Raw genomic sequence first — 9,472 nt, 5'->3', positions numbered from 1 at the left:
AGGCAGCCAGTGTGAAGAGTGGGAAGGGGCAGTCGTGTGAGGGAACTACAGTCTTCTTTCTTGGTGGAGGGAAGTTAAAAGATACCATTTAAACATGTAAATCAAGAAACAGAAGTTCAAGCCTGTTACAGAAAGTTATGATGGTAAGTGCCAGAAGATTCTGAGGCAGAAACTGCTGACAGTAGTTGCCCCTGGAGATAGGCTCTGAGTGTTGAAGAAGGGGATTTTAAATTCCACTCTCCACCCTTCAGACTGTCTGAAATTCATCATTACACATATATGTTTGTGGAATCTTTGAAATAAAAGATGAATTCTCACATCCATGATATTGTCATCTTCACCAGTGTTTCAAATGCAGTTGGTAGGAACGTACTAATTGGAATAGCTTCATGGCCTTCAGCAGATTCAAAATCCACTTATCTTTGAAGAACTTTATTTAGCTGGATGTTAAAGATCAAAAAAAAATCTTAGATATTTTCTTTTTCATCTTAAGAGTAATAAATGACCAGCTGTCTTAGAGAACTATGAAAACACACACACAATATACACTTTTAGACTAATTTATAAGCATATGGCTCCAAAACTTGCTATTGCCCCCAAATATGTCATGCTGATATTAAGGGAAAACGTGCTCAGCATTTCACTCTCTTTCCTTACGAATGGTGCTCTTCAGAGGCTCGATGACGACAATGCTGTATCCTTATTGGGGTTGGCGGAGAGCTGGAGAGCAAGGAGAAACCCTAAGGAAATCTGAAGTCCCTGTGGTTTCTGAGATCTTAGCAAACAATACTGGAAGCCCCTTTCCCTGTTTCTTTGGATGACATTGAAACTGTTTCTCTCTTAGTGTCTCTTCTGTCACCCTGGCCTCTCGGAGGAGCGGCGATGAAAATGGGTGATTTGCTAGTTCAAGCGGGCTCTTCGTCTCCCTAGTGTCAGGCAGTTTCAAGGCCTTTAAAAATCTCAGCTCTGGACCACTCCCGTGGCCCAAAAGCTGAAGGCATCCACTGGTCCCCACAGACGGAGGACAGCAGAAGGCAGCTTTAACCCTGGCTGGGGACAAGCTATGTGCTTTAGATCATCTGCCTGAGAATTTTTTAAAATCTTGATAAGTCCCTTGATGTTATACATGCACATGGACAGAGAACCCACACAACGAGTGAATTATGGTTAGAAAAATGTGGTTTTGTCTTGTAGCCGGGGTGAGGGAAAACATGTGGGTGCCTGTCCTCTGCAGTACTGCAAGACAAGCTCTAGTCTCGATGGTGGCTCCAGAACAACAGCCTCTATTGTCTAAAACCACGCAGACACTAAAAATTGTCCCGGGAACACCTACCGTTTACAGCACACTTGCTCTGCAACTGACCCACATGTTCTCCAGGAACACGTGTTACTCAGCATTCACGTGACCCTACGAAATAAATATCATTATTAGTGCCCCCAGCTTTTAGATGAGATCTTGGGAAACAGAGAGGGAGAATAACTTACTTGAGGTTATACAGCTAGAAATTAATGGAGTTGAGGTTTGAACCAGGCAAATTGCCTTCCCTGTTAAGTTATGCTTCCTCTAGGATCAATGCATTCATTCTTCCAATGGTTTTAAGTGCAATTGCTTTTGAGAATCATAGTTTGCACCAGAAGGGATTTTAGAGATCAGGCACATTGTTGCAAGGATGCTGCCCTCTTCCCTGTGATTCACAGCCCTGGGTCCCCTTCTCTGCAATGTCAGGTGCTCCCATCTAGAGAAGTGGTTTGTCTCCCCACTATCCCTGGGCTTACCCGATTCATGGCTTTAAGCAAGAGAATGCAGTAAAAGTAAATTGTCCGACTCCAGAGCCTAGGCCTTAAGGGGTCGTGCAGCTTCCAGCATTCTTTTCCGAAGTGCCTGTGATTAACACAGCAAGAAGCAGCCCTGGGGTGAAAGGTCATATGGGAGAAGGCCCAGCTGAACCCAACTCCCAGCTGACACACCAGCTGAGTGTTGCTCATGAATGCACATGGGTGAAACCAGCAAACAACAGCCCAGTCGAACCACAGCACTGAGAAATTGTCACTGCAGGCCACTAAGGTGCGTGGTGCTTTGTTAGTAGTCATAAATAACTGACACAGCGGCCAGAGAGCACAGCCCACTAATGCTACAGCTAAGGAACGAGAGGTAAGTGACTTACCAGGTCCTTGATGGCAGAGTTGAGTAACGCCGAGCTGGCTGACCCAGGGTCTTGTTGTAGGCAGAACAAATGCCCGTGCTTAGAAAGCCCCTGGGTGCCATGAGGTTGGCATCCACCAGGCCCTTGGAGGATGAACAGCCAGCTGGGAGGCCAGAGCCCAGAGTTCCAGCTGCAGGCTGCAACAGTTAGACCCTCCCCTTCCCTAACTTGGCAAAGCACCAGAAAACCTCAAGATTAGTGTGTGGGGTGGGCGGTGAGGGATGGAAGGGCCTGGGGCCTGCCTTTGGATGCTGGCGGGTTCCCCTTCCTTGTCCAAGGAGCCCGAGCTTAAAGGAGGGCAAATGGGAAAACATCAGAAATCATCAAAGGCACTTGAGCTTCAGCCGAGAGACTGCAGAATTGGGTTACACTGCACATTCCTCTCTTACGGGGGCAAGGTGCCTAGGAAGCCCCACGTTCACCATAGTTGCTGTCCTGGGCTCAGCCAGCAAAGCCAGGCAGGCCTGCGCTGGGTGGGCTGGTCTGGGCACACTAGTTGAGAAGGGGAGGAAAGGGGGAAGGGAGGATAAGGGAAAAGGAGAGAAAGATAAGCCCACAAAGAGCTCCTGAAAGTGCCCTTGCTCCCATCCTGCCTCAGGTGGTCTCTCTGCACCCGTAGGCCAAGATGGGAGAAGACAAAGCATCATCTGGCAGTCTTAGAGGGGCGAGCCCTTCTCTCCCAGCCTGGCCCAGTCTTGCTGCTGTCCCTGGGGCCAGCTCTCTGGGGCCATGACAGGTGCCCTCTCCCAGTTCCAGCCACCTCTAGCCTCTCCTCAATTCAACCTGACCCCACAGTGGCACAGAGGGAACTCTCCCAAACTCAAATCTGGCATCCCGTTTTCCTACAAGTCTCAAAATGTGACAGGCTCCCTTGGCCTTCATCAGCCATTCACACACCAGCTTTGAGATTTTTTCCCCATAGCCACAGACACCTTGGTGCTCTTTTATAAGCACTCACTTTCTGACTTAAATAAATGTATTCCCATTCTAAGCAATGATAGCCATTATACTGTGGGCTTGATGTGCTATTTATAGTTTTCTCAATATGCATTAAAATAATTACATAACCGAAAATGTTAAAGGTTCCTTATTTACCAACTCAAGATATCCCACTGACTGTATTTCACTCTGAAGCCATATAAGAGTTTGTTAGAATACTTGGATTGTAAGAAACAGGAATTGAGTCTGACCACCATAAAGAAAAAGAGATTTTTATCAGAAAATTGGGAGTGCGGGGGTAAGAGCATCAGTCTCACAAGACAGAGAGGGAGGCACAAGTCCTTAGCTCACAAAAGGACAGGGCCAGTAGGTCTGGCCAGGGGTGTGGAAGTGCCCAAGTGACTGGGCTCCAGCCCCATCCAGGCACAGCCATTGGAGTGAATGACTGCCAAGCATTCTCTCTCTCTAAGTTACTCTGTGATTCAAATTCCAGGTAAGGAATTCCTATTGGCCTGCTTGGGTCCTTGCCCACCTCTAAGAGGAGCAATTATAGAATGCTGCACCATCACAAACCCCCCTCTTATTTCCTTCTTAATGGAAAATTGCCTCTACCACAATATTCATTGTACAGTGTTTCACCAACTTCACACTGAAGATAGAAATAATTTTGTGTTTTGGGCAGATTTAGTTCTTTTGGAAATTTTTATGTTGTTGATTTGCTTATGTTGAAGCTTTTGGGGAGGAAGAGAGGGGAATTGAGGCATTAATAGCCCTATAATTGTCTAGTTGTTAAAAATAAATCCTGTTTAAATAGATGAAAAGCACTTTAATTATCATTATTTACTGATTACCTAGGCCCAGAAGAAATTCCTTCTGGTTCACATTCTAAGACCAGCTGGACTCCTCTTAGTTCAACTAGTAAGTTCAAAGTCCAATTTTGCCCTACTGATTGTAACTGTGTGTGGTTTTTAGCCTTATTCCATTTTTCTATATCCATACTTGCTTTTCTTTTTCCCATCTCTCTTTCCTAAACTCTCCATACTTTCTTTCAGGTGATATTGTTTGTTTTCTGTATCCTTGAAAGGTACCTTAAATATGATGCACAACTAGTTGGGAGATGCAGATGATGATGGTGATGACAGTGACACTGAAGATTCACATACGTGCACACACACACAACAGGATGATATCATGGGCTTCTTTCAGTCTCAGTTTTGGCCAAAGTTCACACGGTCAAGAACAAATCAATAGGTGTCAAATACTCCCATGTATCACAGGTTAGTAATAGATGACTCATGGAAGACTCACAAAAGAGGGGCTCAAAAACTGCAATCCTGGACAAATCCTCCTTGAGTTGATATTGAGCAACATGTCTCCTTTCTTATCTTCTATTTCCAGTATCAGAGGAGACATGGTCTTGTCACTGTAACACATTAGTTGGGAATGTGACTCTGAAGTCAGCCAGCTGGGGCCTGAGTTCTGACTCAGCCACTTACCATGTAATGTTGGTCTTAATGGACACTGGAGTGGAGTGTGGGGCAGTGGTCTCAACTGCAACCACAGTAGAACTTGAGGAGAATAATATAGTAACCAACCCATGGGTGGGCCAAGGGCAGTCAAGGCTCAACTACATCAGGAGGGCTGACATAACCCACACAAGTGACATTCCTGGAGCACCTAGTTCAGGGGATCAGGGAGCCACAACACACCTACTACATAAGGCCACCCTACCAACACTAGGAAACATACAGATCTACCTAATATACAAAAGCAAATACAGAGAGGAAGCCAAAATGGGATGACAAAGAAATATGACCCCCCCCCCCGGAAAAAGGGAAAAATCTCCAAAAAAATAACTAAATGAAATGGAGGTAAGGAATCTATCAGATACAGAGTTCAAAACAGTAGTTATAAGGATGCTCAAGAAATTTAGTGAGAACTTCAACAAAGAGATAGGAAGCATCAAAGAGGATATAAAAACTGTTCTAAAGAAACCATTCAGAAATAAAGAATACAATATCTGAAATGAAGAATGTACTAGAATGGATCAACAGCAGATTAGATGAAACAGAGGCTCAAATTAGCAATTTAGAAGACAAGGTAGCAGAAAACACCCAATTAAAACAGCAAATAGAAAAAGAATTCCCCAAAATGAGTGTAGTTTAAGAGGCCTCTGGGACAATATGAAACATAAAAATATCAGCGTCATAGAGGTACCAGAAAGAGAACAGAGAGGTCCGGCCAAGATGAAGGTGTAGGTAGATACACTTTACTTCTTCACACAACCAAAAGAAGGATAACAACCAATTTAAAAATAAAAATCAAACAGAACTGACAGAAAATCAAACTGTATGGAAGTCCAACAACTAAGGAGTTAAAGAAGAAACATTCATCCAGACTGGTAGGAGGGGTAAACATAAGAAGCCAGAGCAGAGAGGATGCATGACAAGGCGGCAGCTGGCAGGCTGAGCAGTCCGACGTTCACGTGCAGACAAGCTGGGAGGAACAACTGGGGAGCAGGACAAACCACACAACCCAGAGTTCCAGTGCAGGGAAATAAAGCCTCAAAACCACTGGTTGTAAAAACATGTGGGTGTTGTGGGGACTAAAGAAACTCCCACTCCCACAGGAGAGTCTATTGGAGAGGCCCACAGGATCCTAGAACATACACAAGCCCACCCACCCGGGAATAGCTCTTGAAAGGGCACAATCACTTGTGGGAAGCAAGGAAAATCACTGAAAGTGAGACGAGAGCCGAGCAAGCTAGCAAGCTGCATTCTTCCCTCTCTGTCCACCCCCACCCACCCACATATAGTGCCACAATGCAGCAAAATGGATTGCCCTGTCCTGGTGAATACCTAAGGCTCTGCCCCTTACAACCTAAGAGGTGCACCGAGACAAAAAAGTATGGCCCAAATGAAAGAACAGATCAAAACTCCAGAAAAAGAACTAAGTGACAAAGAGATAGCCAACCTATCAGATGCAGAGTTGATTAAAAAACACATGATTGAGTACAGACACAAAATAAAGGAAGAAGTGAAGGCTATACAAATTAAAATAAAGGAAAATACACAGGGAAACAACAGTGAAGGGAAGGAAACCAAGACTCAAATCAACAACTTGGAACAAAAGAAGAAATAAATGTCCAACCAGAACAGAATGAAGAAACAAGAATGCAAAAAAATGAGGAAAGCATAAGAACCTCTGGGACAATTTTAAATGTTCCAACCTCTGAATCATAGGGGTGCCAGAATAAAAAGAGGAAAAACAAGAAATTGATGACTTATTTCAAAAAATAGTGACAGAAAACTTCCCCAATCTGGTGAAAGAAATGGACATACAAATCCAGAAAGCTCATACAGTCCCAAAGAACCTGGATCCAAGGAAGCACACACCAACGCACATCATAATTAAGTTACCCAAGACTAAAGATAAGGAGAGTATCTTAAAAGTAGCAAGGGAAAAGGAGACAGATACCTACAAAGGCATTCCCATTAGACTATCAACTGATTCTTCAAAAGAAACCTTACAGGAAAGAAAGGGCTGGAAAGAAGTATTCCAAGTCATGAAAGGCAAGGACCTACTTCCAAGATCACTCTATCCAGCAAAGCTATCATTTAGAATGGAAGGGCAGATAAAGTGCTTCCCAGATAAGGTCAAGTTAAAGGAGTTTATAATCACCAGCCCTTATTATATAAAATGTTAAAGGGACTTATCTAAGAAAAAGAAGATGATCAAAAAATATGATTATCAAAGTAAAATGACAACAAACTCATAACTATAAGCAAACGACCTAAAAAAACTAAAACTAAAACTAAGCAAACAACTAGAACAGGAACAGAATCACAGAAATGGAGATCACTTGGAGGGTTATCAGTGGAGAGGGGGAAGGGAGAGAATAGGGGAAAAGGCACAGGGAATAAGAAGCATAATGGGCAAGCACAAAATAGACAGGGGGAGGTTAAGAATAGTATAGGAAATGGAGAAGTCAAAGAACTTATGTGTATGACCCGTGGACATGAACTAAGGTGGGGAATGCTGGTGGAAGGTGGGGTACTGAGTGGAGGGAAATAAAGGAGAGAAAAAAATGGGAAAACTGTAATAGCATAATCAATAAAATATATTTTAAAAAATAAAATAACATTTAAGGAGAAATAAGGAGCTTCTCAGACAAGAAAAAGCTAAAGAAGTTGTTATCACCAAACCAGTATTACAATAAATCTCAAAAGGACTATTTAAAGAAGAAACTAGAGAAAAAAAGGAACATAGTTATGAAGAATAAAGTAACAATAAGTATGCACCTATCAATAATTACTTCAAATGTAAATGGATTAAATGCTCCAATCAAAAGAGATAGGGTAGCTGAATGGAAGAAAACGAGACCCATATACATGCTGCCTCTGAGAGACCCATCTCAGAACAGAAGACACAGACAGACTGAGAGCAAAGGGATGCAAAAAGATATTTCATTCAAATGGAAACAAAAAAGTGGGGGAAACAATACTTACATCAGGCAAAATAGACTTTAAAACAAAGGATATAATAAGAGACAAAGAAGAATATTACATGCTTGTAAAAGTATCAGTCCAACAATGGATATAACCCACGGAAACGTGGAGACGCATAGAGACACTAGTGCAGAAGACGACATGCCCCGCGTGTTCACTGCAGCATCATGTACAATACCCCAACTATGGAAGCAGCACAGCTGCCCATCAGTGGGGGAGTGGATGAAAAAGTTGTGGTACACGTATACACTGAACTACTACTTGGCTGTAAAAAAGAATGAAATCTTACCATTAGCAACAGTATGGATGGACCTAGAGAGTGGAATGTCAGTCAGAAAGACAAACACCTTTTGATTTCACTTATATGTAGAATCTAAAGATCAAAATAAATGGACACACAAAACTGAAACAGACTCATGGATACAGAAACAGAATGATGGTTGCCAGAGGGAGAGGCATTGGGGACTGGGTGAAAACAGCGAAGGGACTGAGAAGTACCTCTGGGCAGTTACAGAATACTCACGGGGAGCACAGCACGGGGAATACAGTCAATACTATTACAACAACTGCGCATGGAGCCAGGGGGTATGGAAATATCAGGGAACACTGCATGAAGTGTATGATTGTCTAACCACTGTTGTACGCCTGAAACTAGTACAAAACCATATGGAATATAAACTGAAATTTAAAATGTTTTAAATTGCAATCCTTAACCTGATACCACCTTGAGGACTGAGGATGAAAAGTTATAGAGACAACTGTGAGTGAAATGAGACAATTTCCCTCTTCTTCCTTCTTTGGGGAGAAGTGGGAGGAGAGGGTGCCTGTAGGGGGTTGAGGGCAAGGGGGGAGAATAAATGGTTTCCTGTGGGTTCTCAGGGCTCCTACTCTTTCAACACATCAGTTCCACAAACTCACAGTCTTAACACAAAGAATTGAGAAGGTAGAAATCAATTCTTCTCATGGCATTGGGCCCAGGGTTTCTGGATGCAAGTCTACATGGTTTCCATGACAAAGTCCATCACTGAACTAAATGAAAGTTCTTCTTCGAGATCAGAATATAGAGTTGGTCTAAACCACAGGTGGCAAACACAAGGCCCTCAGGCTGAATCTGCCCTCTACCTTGTTTCATCTGGCCCAGCACCTTGTTTCTACTCGGCAGCAGCGCCAAGCTCCTTGCCCCTAGTTAAGGAGTAGTTACATTTATACAGTCCTAAAATTATATTCAGCCCTTTGAAGGCAACCAAGAGGCTGATGTGGTCCCCAGTGAAAATGAGTTTGACACCCCTGATCTAAATCTAGCAAAATGCCACTTTACCCAGATGCCCACACTCCCCTACGGGATCTGTGGATTGTGTTTTCCTGATCTAGGAGATTTCCGAGGTTTCCCTTGTTTTGCGCATTTGGCCGGCACTAGTCCTGGACTCCGGACTGGACAGCTCCTTTCCCTTCTGCAGAAAACTGCTGGCAACTCTGCGGCTCTTGGGGCTGTGTGGAGTCTTGGGAGGGAGTGGGTAATGCGGCCCCAGAGCAGTGCGGGCACGGGCAGCAGATAAACCCTAGGTGTAGTCCAGTAAAATGTCTTTACCGGATCATCAAACCAGAAAGCAAGCGATAAGGTCCTTGCCTGACTTCTCCGCAGGCTGGGAGGTTAAGCCGCCCTGCTCGCTCATTCCTGAAACAGTGTTCTCACAGGTAACGGCCCACTTCACCTGGCTGGTAAACACTTCACGATGGGGTCTTTCTGTGTGTCCTTTACGATAGGTTTACTGAATGTTCTATACATGTTCATAGAGGTGGTAGAAAAATGGATTTTGCAGT

This window comes from Desmodus rotundus, chromosome 2 (genome assembly GCF_022682495.2).
Source record: "Desmodus rotundus isolate HL8 chromosome 2, HLdesRot8A.1, whole genome shotgun sequence".
Taxonomy (NCBI): Eukaryota; Metazoa; Chordata; class Mammalia; order Chiroptera; family Phyllostomidae; genus Desmodus; species Desmodus rotundus.
The sequence above is the reverse complement of the archived record's forward strand: the minus strand, read 5'-3'. Positions refer to the sequence as shown.